The 12,947-nt window shown below is 40.4% G+C and overlaps 1 protein-coding gene and 1 pseudogene across 4 annotated transcripts in view; both read left to right on the forward strand.

Moving 5' to 3' along the window:
• The window catches only part of Gfrl (Glial cell line-derived neurotrophic family receptor-like), a 305,325-nt gene that overhangs the window by 218,147 nt on the left and 74,231 nt on the right, over positions 1–12,947 (forward strand). The gene's annotated exons all lie outside the window — the stretch shown is intronic.
• On the forward strand, positions 4,321–6,310 carry LOC141438681 (tubulin beta chain-like; annotated as a pseudogene).

Genomic DNA, 12,947 nt, shown 5'->3' on the forward strand with positions numbered 1-12,947 from the left:
TATGAGTATGTTATGGGAATAGACAATATAGACTTTTCCAGAACCTTGTTATGTATGTTGTTATATTACTGTTCGTGATTAAGTAAATCACATATTACAGTATAGGAGTAGTAAAAAATATTTCACTTGTAACTTTATTTTTTCGCAACTGGCAACCCTGACTGAGCTTTTAAATATCTCAGCAGCGACTCGGAGCTCTCTTAAAATTAATGATGGCATTAAAATTAAGCGGGCATCTGGCAGCAAGCCGTTTTTACAGCTTAAAACAGGGTAGTTGAAAAGTATTAATCAATACAAAAAAGTTAAGGTTATTTAAAAAAAAAACTGGGAACCCGAGATCCCAAGTGTTTTGGCAAGCTTTGGAGAACGTTTTTGCTCGTAGTAAACAATATAGAACACAAGAAAATGACTAGGTAAGCCTTATCTCTTTAGAGCAATCTCTTCCAGACAATGTTTACTTACAATAGTAGACGACATGCACATAAATAATTAAAAAAGGTCCGGTGAGGGTTGCTCATTTGGTTCTAGCATCATGCGGTCCGGAAAACTTTGACGTATGTGTCAAATAATTATAATTGTTTTGAAAATGAATCTACTGTGAGACTCGCTCATAGATTCGATTTGTAGCATTCGAACATGGCGGATGTAGACGATATCTAATTTTGGTATTTCTGCTTCTTTTGGCTAGTTAAGTTAATTTTGATAGTTTTTATGCGACGATTAACCTTAACAGTGAACAGTGATCACAAAATTCTATATTGCTCTCGTGTTGACATTTTTTTAATGCGCAAGTGGTCTCGCGTGGTTTCTGGAAATTTTGCTATCAAGTTTGCAAAAACTACAAATCACCGTACAACATGCATAAGAAGAATATTATTGATCTTTAATTTAACTGACATTTGGCCCAAGCCTTATGGGCCGCCATTAAGAGGAATAAATAAATAAAATAAGACTCGCTCATATTAAATGATATTTGTAACGGATAACGCGTGTTGCGGCAGAGTCGCGTGCTCCTGAGAAGAAGGCTACGAAATAGCCCGAAACATTCGAGCTAAACTCGGTTTAAGACGTGAGTTATCCGGGTCAATATATTTAATAAATCACAGATTACAGTATTGGAGTATAAAAAAGCCATTTTATGTCGCCTACGTCCAGCATAAATACCGGGTGGGCCCTGTAACAGGAGCAAAAAATTAAAATACAGGCTCTGCCACTCAAATGGAACTACTTTAGTTCTGCAAGTTACAAAATTAACTAATTTTATTATTATGTCTATAAAAAACGACCAAAATTAAATGGTATTTTCAATGTACGGCATACAAAGTTTATGAGCATGAGGAGTGAATTAATAGTTTAAAAAACACTAGAAAAACACGCTTTTATAAATGCATGTAAAACAAAAATAAACAATGGATCTTTCAAGTTGTCTCTATTTCTGGGCTGAAGTGTAAACTATGTGCTTTTAATTATACTTAATATTTGATTGTAAAAGCGTGGGGCGCTGGAACAGGAATAAGATTTTTCAACAAGTTAAACAAGAACGTCTTTCCTGTTCCAGCGCCCCACACTTTTACAATCAAATATTATAATTAAAAGCACATAGTTTACACTTCAGCCCATAAATAGAGACAACTTGAACGATCCATATTTTTTTTGTTTTTACGTGCATTTATAAAAGCGTGTTTTTCTAGTGTTTTTTAAACTATTAATTTATTTTATACTTTTTGGTCTTTGATAACGAAATATTTTTAACATTTATTTATACAGTTATTTTAAGTAGGCGAATGAGCCCGCATCCTCTCCATCTCCGCCAGTGCGTCTGTATTGCATGGTGTTTTATCTGTCAGCTTAGAACAATGGAATGCCAGTGCCTATCTTCCGGCTTCATCATTAGACCTTGACACCTAATCGTGGTCAAAGTTCATTACAAGTCTTTTCTAAGAAATCCAAAACAGCTATGATACGATTTTCCATCATGAAGTTCCAGTTCATATCTTCCGGCTCGGTCATCAGATCAGTTCGACAGTGCCATAATATTGTATTGTCATCAGAACTACATACAGCTGCCAATTTTCATTACGCTACGACCCTTGGAGATGATGAAGATTACTTTAGATTACTTTAGATTCCATTACATACAGGTCGACCTAATAAAAGCGTGTTAATAATAAATTATCATTCAATGCAAATTTCCCCTCGCCATTAAAATCCTGCAAAAACAAAAATAAACCCGCAAAGCTTTCAAGTAGAAGCCATCGAATAACCATTTCATGAGTGAAAAGTTCATTACCACAAGTGCTAATTTAAACACGAGGCCTTAATGAAAATCGTTTTGGCAAATGTACTGTTAATTGTTGGAAAGACGCGACTTTTTACGGATACAGTCATTTGTTAGCGAAAGGCAAATAATACAAGTTGATTTTTAATGTTAGATACTGTTTGAGTGGTTCTACAAATTATTATCGTAACGTGAAGAATAAAAACTTTAAGTTAATAAGCTTAATTTTTAATGCAGCTTTTTCGTTGAATTTACTTGCATTGTCATTCTAAACTACATATGAAATTACTGGCACTTGAGGTATCCCATCTTAGGCCTCTAGGTTGGCAACGCATCTGCAATACCTCTGGTGTTGCAGATGTTTATGGGCGGTGGTGATCTCTTACCATCAGGAGACCCACTTGCTCGTTTTCCATCCAGTCAAATAAAAAAAAAATCGCACTAAGTTTCAAGTCAATGCCATTAAGTAACTATTGAAGATAAGTATCAATAGTGTCGAATAGAGAAAAAAAAACATCTCTTTAGGTGACTGCTGGAGCCGAAAAGTCCTCGAATGAAAACCGCGGATCGTCAAGCGCAGCGTAGGACGTCTACCAAGGATATAAAGGGATAACGGTTAAAGCCGCTGGTTCACGGTGAATACAGATCGCTTCCAACCGAAGCAACTGAAGGTTTATGGGAGGGCCTATCCATCAGTCCGTCCTTCAGCTGAAATGATGATGATGATGACTTATAGGCAGAGGTGGTAACATTTTTTTTCCATGGCAAAATTGCTAGGAGTCCTTGCAATGCTGCGGCCAGACGAACATATCAGACAACCATTACATATACAATATGTTTGTGCGCTTACTCATTATGGAGCATCAATAATTTAAATAAAATACTCGGAACTCAAATTAACTAATGGATACGCCTACGCGGCCATGTTTCGGATAATTAGCTTCAAATATAAGCTTGGTTTGATACATAATAACATTTTGCTACCGGCTGACAAACAAATATGTACATAACGGATTAGTAAAAATAATGTGGGTAGTTTGAGGTAAAATTTTGCTGGTTATTACTACATTCGTTTTGTTTGGCAATGTGCGCTCTAGTATTTGTGACTTTCACATTTACATTTATCTGTCGTGTTGTGTCGTGACGCATCAGAACGGTATCGGTTTCATAAATTATATATGGTTCATCATCATCATTATCATCATCGGCCTATCTTAGTCCACTGCTGGACATAGGCCTCTCCAGTTGCACGCCACTGAGCACGATCCTCGGCCAGTCTCATCCAGTTCTTACCAGCTAACCTGCGAAGATCATCGCTCCACCTAGTCTGAGGGCGTCCTACGCCACGCTTGCCGATTCGCGGTCTCCACTCAAGAACTCGTTTGCCCCAGCGGTTATCAGTATATATGGTTGCGTTCACATTTATCTGATGCTGTGCGCTGTATGTGACGACTTGTGTTGTGTCGCATCAAAAGCTATATAGAGAGAGTGAGAGAGAGAGACAGAGAACATCCCAACACAACACGACAAATAAATGTGAATGCGGCTAATTTTAAACGTGTTGGACCTGTGTGACATAATGAAATGAAATGATATATAATGTGCCCAATGGTTTATGTAGAACCGGAGAAGGACTGGATCTTACAACGGCCAATCGATAGTGTCTTTTTATCATCGATAGATGGAGCTTTTTTTAAAATACTGAATTGACTGGATCTGCGTGTTATTATGTGTCGCGTAGACGTTGCTGTGGTGTAGGATTACTAGCGGAAAAAACTATTGAAGTTAAGTGTAGGTAGTCTCACGAGAGTTGAATTGAATGATTACACACACAGCTACAACATGTCGTGTAAGATTTTGACATTTACTCAATCATTTAATTCATTCTCCTTTTGTTTGATTAATCAGTTCTTTTTGTAGCTGTGCGAGTAATCATTCACTTCTCTAATATGTCTACCTACTATTTTAGCACATTGATTCAACTAAAGCTAAATGAAATTTAAAATGTTGGATGATTGGAGTAAGTCTAGTTGGTCGTGGTTCGGAAATTAGTTAGGAATTCTATTTCGGGAAATTCAGTTGGGCTCTGACCGAAGCCATTTTCGATAAGTATCATTATTAGTGGAGTTAAAGTTATAATATGAGGGAAATTGTGCATATTCAAGCTGGCCAGTGCGGCAACCAAATTGGTGCTAAGGTGAGAACAATATTTTCTTTAAGTACGTATAAATCTCCTGCACACGCTGGCGCGGAAATGTAATGTTGGGAGTGAAGTTTCTAATCCGCACTAGGTCCGCATGGGAACAACGGCCCAAGTTCTCTAGTTCTGAGAGGAGTCCTGTGCCCAGCAGTGCGGATATAGATCGAAATGATGGTGATGAATCCCTGCAGGCAGATCGGTGGTGCATTCATGAGAATAGGATCATTTCCATTGAATTAGGACACAATTGCGATTTATGAGCGTAAAGAGAGCCAAATGCGGACGACGTGTTATTTTAAGGCCCTTTTACTCTTACAAAATCGATAGTCGCTGCGCTGATATCCTAAATTTAGCCGCCTTAAAATTTAGTTCTGTAAGGTTCTAACTAGAGGATCCTCAAATTCTATTCCTTTCAGTTCTGGGAGGTGATATCAGACGAGCACGGGATCGATCCCACGGGCACCTACCATGGCGACTCTGACCTCCAATTGGAACGCATCAACGTGTATTACAATGAGGCCACAGGCGGCAAATACGTGCCAAGAGCCGTCCTCGTGGACCTGGAACCAGGCACCATGGACTCCGTGCGTTCCGGACCATTTGGACAAATCTTCCGCCCGGACAACTTCGTCTTCGGACAATCTGGCGCCGGCAACAATTGGGCGAAAGGACACTATACCGAAGGCGCGGAGCTCGTTGATTCCGTTCTAGATGTCGTAAGGAAAGAAGCCGAAGGCTGCGATTGTCTACAAGGGTTTCAGCTGACCCATTCGCTCGGTGGCGGCACCGGCGCTGGCCTAGGCACTCTTCTCATCTCCAAATCCGAGAAGAATACCCCGATAGAATCATGAACACCTTCAGCGTCGTACCATCTCCCAAAGTATCGGACACTGTTGTCGAACCGTACAATGCCACGCTATCCGTGCATCAGCTGGTAGAAAACACTGATGAATCCTACTGCATCGACAATGAGGCCCTGTATGATATTTGCTTCCGAACCCTAAAGCTCACGACCCCGACCTACGGTGATCTGAACCATCTAGTCTCCGCCACGATGTCTGGAGTTACTACCTGTCTCAGGTTCCCAGGCCAGCTGAACGCCGACTTGAGAAAGCTGGCCGTGAACATGGTTCCGTTCCCTCGTCTGCATTTCTTCATTCCCGGATTCGCTCCGCTTACGTCTCGTGGAAGTCAGCAGTATCGCGCCTTGACCGTGCCAGAGTTGACGCAGCAGATGTTTGATGCTAAGAACATGATGGCTGCTTGTGATCCTCGTCACGGAAGATACTTAACTGTAGCTGCTGTGTTCCGTGGCCGTATGTCTATGAAGGAAGTTGACGAGCAGATGATGAACATTCAGAACAAGAACTCGTCGTACTTTGTAGAGTGGATCCCGAATAACGTGAAGACTGCTGTGTGCGATATCCCGCCCCGAGGTTTGAAGATGTCTGCTACGTTTATTGGCAACTCTACTGCCATCCAGGAGCTGTTCAAGCGTATATCTGAGCAGTTTACCGCTATGTTCAGACGTAAGGCGTTCTTGCATTGGTATACTGGGGAAGGTATGGATGAGATGGAGTTTACTGAAGCTGAAAGCAACATGAATGACTTGGTATCGGAATATCAGCAATACCAGGATGCTACAGCTGAGGAAGAGGGCGAGTTTGATGAAGAGGAAGAGGGCGGCGATGAGGGAGACTAACTTACCGATGGAGACTGAAAGTAAATTAGACCTTTGCTAAGACTTACACTGTTATATTTTGTTTATTATTACTTTTCTTTTTGCATTTTTTTCACGTTTATTTTTATTACTTAGTAGATACTGTATACAATATTAAAACGTTTATTACATCTTCTAAATGTGTTTAAGTAGTTCTTGTTTTATTTCTGCACATTATACGGACTGCAGCCTCACGCGAGGCAGCAGTCTCCCTCACAATCTCGAGTAGTTCCAACTGAGATCAGGGTTGCGAAATTTATGCTCCTCACTAGAGGTGGCGATCCCTACTGAGACTAGCTAATGATGTTAAGTTATCGGTAGCCTTACTGTCGATAATTGACCTAAATTTAAAAAATAGAGATCAGTATCGAGGCCAGAGATCATGTTGTCTACGCAGTCGGAATCACAATCGCCTTCACCATTTCTTTCTGTCACACGGTATAAGATTTGGGCAGAATAAAATGGTGAATGTGATCGCGAGCGCCCGGGCTTTAGTCAATATGGCCACAGATTAAGGGGCTGTTCCACGACCAATTGATTAATTTTATCTGACAGATAAATGCAATACCGTCTCCGTCTAATTGAACAAAGCAAACAGAGACGGCATCACATTTATCCGTCAGATAGGTAAATTTAATCAATGGATGGTGTAACAGGGAGTTAAACTTTCAATTCAAGTGGTATACACGCTTTATTGATTTACCAATGAAGACTTAAACTACAACTATCTGAACGTTATTAGATGTACAATATCTCAAATACACTAGCTGGAAAAATACAACCGTCTCAAAATTCTACTCATAAAATATCAAAAGCTTGCCCCAAACGCAATCAGAAGTTGAAAAATCCGCTGCATTTCAAACTGATTTCGCTGCGATATCGAATCGGAAGCGTCCTGATGTCAGCGTCCGACTGGCCGCGACGCTCTCTGAATATTTTAGTTCCCATTTGGGATAAATTTCGGTCGATAACTATGTCGGAATATCAATTGCAGCTGTTATGTGTATTGGGTTATTTGGGTCATTAACGTTATTATAAAAGCGAGTGGACATTATATTTCGCCGTTTGCGCTGCCGCGGCCATCCAATAGATAATTGGACTTCCCAATAAAAATCACCGTGAAAATGCAAGGTTTTTTTCACACTAAGGGCTATGTTTCACCGGGACACCATGGCGGCGCAACCAGTCGCCACCACCAACAAAACGTATGCAGCTTTGCGCAACCAAGTGAACACCAGGTGAGATACCCTTCATAGAGCTGCATACATTTTGTTGGTGGCGGCTACTGGTTGCGCCGCCATGTTGTCCCGGTGCATTATAGCCAAAAAGCTTTTAGCGCTTTAGACGTATCACACGGGAAAGAACAGTGCTTGGGCCGATGCTCGGGTACTGGTGAATCCTGATGCACTCCGCTAGCCCCACCAGCAAGGAGCGAGAAGATAGTGTTTTAGTATGACAAAAGCAATAAAGCTTTCATTATAAAAAAAACTTCTCGCTACTCGCCGGTGGGCTGATTAGTGCCTTAGGGTACATCGTTGGCCGATGACTAACATGGGACCCAACATGGGAAGGGGGGACAACAATTCAATCCATTTATTTGCCAGAATACGGTTACAAAGGTCTTATATCTAACATTCCGTGCGTATTCAACCTGCATGCAGGTGTACAAATATTTAAAATCCTATTTACAAATGTCTTAATATTATGAGATAAAACAATCGATAAACCCTTCTTGCATGTTTCTTTTCATCACACTTGCTCGTAAACAGTGTCGTAACATGCAGGCTACCTTGGTTGCAACCCCCCAAATAAAACCCTCGACCTTAATGTGCTTGTCATGAAGCCCGTGGTCGGTAAATGAGTCATTGCGCGTACAAATTTTCTTGTCATGAAGCCCAAGGTCGGTAAATGAGTCAGTGTGCGTACTGATGGTGCTGCGCGCGCTGCAGCGCATGGCGAAGCAGCAGGACCACATGCACACGCGGCTCAGGCACATGCTGAGGGAGGGGTAGGGCGACGCTGCCAAGAGCGCAGCCTAAGGTATGGCCAATATTTGGAAATATTTTTTCTTTTAGAAATATAAAATTTTGCTCGCAAATGTGATGAAAAACATTGTATGTCGCACGGGCGGTACTAGATAGATAGAGTAATTTCTTATTTACCGCCCTTAAGACACAATGTACTATTACGTGCTCTCAAATTGTTAGCACAATTATTCATCACGTCTAAACCGCTGAAATTATTTAGATGAAATTCGGCATAGGTACAGATAGTTTGAGTCCCGCGGAAGGAGATAGGATATTTTTTATCCCTGAATTTTTCCCGCGGGATAGCATAAACCACTTCTACGCATAGGAGTCGCGGACAACAGCTTATAATAACTTACCTATATTATAGGTAGGTTAGGGTAGGTTCTGTACTGCTTGCTATGTGTTTGCACACATAAAGAGTTATTGTATTATTTGCGCGGTTTAATGGACTGTATCAAGGTTGGCCTAAAACACTCTGTAGTTTACCTATAAAGGCGGATGGAAATAATTTAATTGAAAAGCTGGTATTCACTCACCCTTAACTCCAGAAGCACTTGATGATGCTATTGCTGCGGTCTTGTATAGCTCTAAATCTTCCGGTGGGTTTTAAAATAATTAAATATGTGCTGCGAAAAATACGTGGAGCGAAGCGCTGCTGTCGTAGTTGACAGACGACTCTTTTTCTTTTTTACTCTATATGTCATAGAGCAGGACGTGCGCGGAGGTTGGATGGATGGCGAAATACTTCCCATTTCAAATCAAAATACTCCATCCAACTTTATAGGCTCAAACATTCCCCCCGCCTAGAAGGACAAAGATCTCTTTGTTCTTCTAAATAAACAAAGAGTATGAAAGGAATGAAAATAAAAATTAACTTGAAATTATGCCACAAGAAACATAGTGGCACGAAAGAAAATAAAATATAACTTATTGCAATGGTAAAGGAGAAACCTTTACCACGGGTCTTTGATAGACACCAGAATTTGTGCGTACAGACACAACGCGGATAACTCCATCTTTGCCTGGAAAGACGTCTTCAATTACACCTAACGGCCATTTAAGGGGAGTATTATCAATATTCAATAAGACAATTGTGTTTTTAATCGCGGGATAAAATGCGGTAAGTATTCCATTATAGTTTAATCGAGGGCATATGTAAATGGTCAAGAAACTTAATTTCACTAAGTCCACAAACTTAACACATCAACATTGTGCAATGTATTTATTAGACCTAATGCTGACAACATGATAGCGTTAAAGCGGTTGGTTGTGATAAATTAACATGTAAATCAAAGGATGCGAGTAAGTAATCAAAAAAATATGTTATGTATTTAATTTGAAATTATAGATTAAAATAAAGTAAAACAGTGAGAAAGTAAATATAACAACTGTTAACAGGTTACATGAAGTATTGAAAGTAAGCAGGGAAAGCGGAAAAAGTGGGAGCTCAAAATTGAACTAAAAACAATGTGCACGAATATGCTCTGAAAATTGCAAACCCCAATTCAGTTTCAATAACCAGAGTATACTCAATAGTGAATAAAATTATTGGTGTTGCGATAATTACCAAAAAACAGAGTCTAACAAGTGTGGATAAAGTTGTATGTTTTGTTGCAACGTTTACAATTAGGAAGAATTGGTCTGCAACTAAACACCAACGTAAGCCATATAATTTAAAATCAGTATCATCAGCGACGTCTCCAATAGCGGAAAAGCGATTTTCTTTTGGTAAATGCTCAAGTAAAGAACGCGAGTTGCTTGAGAATTTAACCAATTCTAATCCGGCCTTGAGAATAGGGCAATCAAATCGCGAGAAAGCTCAATAGCGGTAGATTCATCCATAACAGATGTTCCTAAATTGTCCATATATAAATTGCGAGAAGCAACTGATGCAGCGGCGGGAAAAGACGAACCTTCGTCTAGTAAAAATTGCTTGACCGTGCGCATTGCAAGGTATGGACTGCATTTAAGTCCAAAACAAACGCGGTTAAATTCGTAAATTTGCGGTTCACTCTCATAAGAAAAGCGGTATATCATTCGAAGATAGCGGTGAAACTCGGGAGAAACCAAGATTTTTAAGTACATTTGACGTATGTCAGTGGTTATGGCAATTGGAAATAAGCGAAAATCGAAGATAATCGCGAGTAAATCTGATTGCAGGTTTGGTCCAGTATACAGACAATCATTTAATGATATGTCAGTAGAAGTAGAGGCACTAGCATCTAGAACAATGCGTACTTTAGTTGTCAGTCTGTCTTCCTTAATAACAGGATGATGCGGTATAATATAAGCACTGGGATTACTTTCCAAGTCCATCACTAAAGATATGTACTCTTTTTGTAAATAATCGCGGATGATTTCATCATATTGTTGATGAATAACATGATTTTGTTTAAATCTCCTTTCTAAAGATTTATATCTACGCATCGCAGTAGGTAATGAATCGCCCAAATCACATGGGTCGCGGCAAAACGGCAAAGGAACAACATAGCGGCCAAGATCATCCCTAGTAGTCTGTTGTGAATAAATCTGTTCACACGCCTTATCGTCAGCGGACAGATGTTTGCGGGTGGGAACCTCCTCAATCTCCCAAAATTTGGATAAAAGAGTATCAACTTTGTCAGTCGCGGTGAAGAAAGTCTGTACAGTCGATGACTCAACACTTGTAGTATAAGCGGAACCAGAAATGACATATCCAAAAACAGTTTCGATTGCATCGGGTAAACCAGGTGGGCCAATAATGCGATTATTTTTCATGATACACTTGACGAAATCTTCAGCACCCAGCAGTAAGTCGATTTTACCCGGCATGTACCAATGACTGTCACTAAACGGAATATCTTTCAAATAATCTAAGCATGCGGTATTTATTTCACAAGCAGGCAAATTACCAGATATTTTGTCAATAACCAACGCTTGCAAGTCAAACGAAACGAGTCATCAAATCGTGAGAACAGCGTTAGGTTCGATGTTCCTTTTATGGACTGGGAACTTTCTCCTATACCGTGTACCGAAATATTTTTATCATCAGGCGATAGTTTTAACCCTAATGTCCGTAAACAACGTGAGGTGATAAAGTGATTCTGAGAGCCCATGTCGACCAGGACTCTTATATCGCGGCGATTGCCAAAGGCGTCTAAAACCTGAACAATTGCAGTTCCTAATAACACTGTCTTGAACGAATCTTGATTGCTAGTAGCAGTGCCTGAGAAACCTACATCACTATTGTTAGTGCGTGTACAGTCAGAAGAAGCGGCTGCGGGGCGTACGGAACCGAAGACGGCGACGCGGCGGCGTGCGGGCGCGCTGGCGGCGCGGCGGCGGCGGTTGCGGGAGAAGACGCGGGTTGATTAACAGGGAGCGGCGCGGGAGGTCGAAACTGACCTTTATTGGCATTATAAGAATGTCCATAATCTTTAAAATTAGAATCACCCTGCTTAGATGCGTTAGGATGATCTAAAGCGTTGCGGCATAATTGGCTATGGTGGGCCTTGTGGCAATATTTGCATGTGGTGTTCGACTTGCATGTAGAAAGTGTATGACGGACACTTAAACAATTCACACAACCGTTGCACTTTTTAATTACATTATATTTTTCAATCGGTGTCAATCTGAGAAAAGGTTCGCATTGATATAAATTGGCGTGCTTGTTACTGTTGCAATAACTGCAAACGCGAATAGGATTTTCATTGTTATTTACAAGAAAAGTTTGCATTTTATTCTGCACAAAATGCGTGCGGGGCGCGGGGGACGGCTGGTTGCGCTGAGCGTGGTTGCCGGCGTGCGGATGCGACGGTGACGCGACTGCAGTAGTGCGTTGTAGTATTTTAGTTTGATCGCGGATAAATTTTACGAAATCGTCGTATTTTGGAAACTTTTCATTGTCTTTAAGAGACATTTCAAAAGCCTTGGAAGTTTCACTATCTAACTTTCTCAGTGCCAAATGTACAAATATGAAGTCAGACATTTCTTTGATATTCAGCTGACGTAAAGCAGCAACTGACGTTGAAAACTGATCAATGTAACTTTCTAAATTTGCTGCGTTTGCTTTACCAGCACTCAAGGTTTCAAGTTTAGAATGTTTTCCAAATAGGAAATAGCGATAGCGCGTTTGTCTTCATATTTGTCGACTAAGGTTTCATACAACACCCTGTAGTTATCAGGGGTAGGCGCAATGCCTACGCAAATGGACTGAGCCTTGCCTTTCAATTTTGAAATCAAATAATGAATGCGCTCTGCGTTTCCTAACGCGGGTTGTTGTGTACAATCGTGCGAAATGACTCTATAAACAAAGGAAACTTTTGTATGTCCCCGTCAAAGTCAGGAATATCAATGCGCGGTAACTTGAAAGCGGGCGCCGCACTTGCTGCTGCACTAGCGGCGGTATCGTCTGAATCGCTTAACTTCTTAAATACAGATTTAATTGCATAGAACATGTCATCAAACTCCCACAATAATTCAAATTTGGGTTCATACTTTGGATCCAAATCCAAATGACACGCATGAATCGAATCATTAAGTTCAACAAATTCATCACGCAAATGTTGAATGTTTGCAGCTTGCATTAAAAACAAAGCAATTTTATCACGTTTCGTCTTGGGAATAGAATCGTAAATGCTTTGAATACGTTTAAAATACGAATCACGTTTGCTTGACAAAAGTGAAATTTTGTTTTCCATATTTATTCAAAAATTGAACACAATGTTACAAATTCGAACA

The sequence above is a fragment of the Choristoneura fumiferana genome, chromosome 19 (genome assembly GCF_025370935.1).
Source record: "Choristoneura fumiferana chromosome 19, NRCan_CFum_1, whole genome shotgun sequence".
Taxonomy (NCBI): Eukaryota; Metazoa; Arthropoda; class Insecta; order Lepidoptera; family Tortricidae; genus Choristoneura; species Choristoneura fumiferana.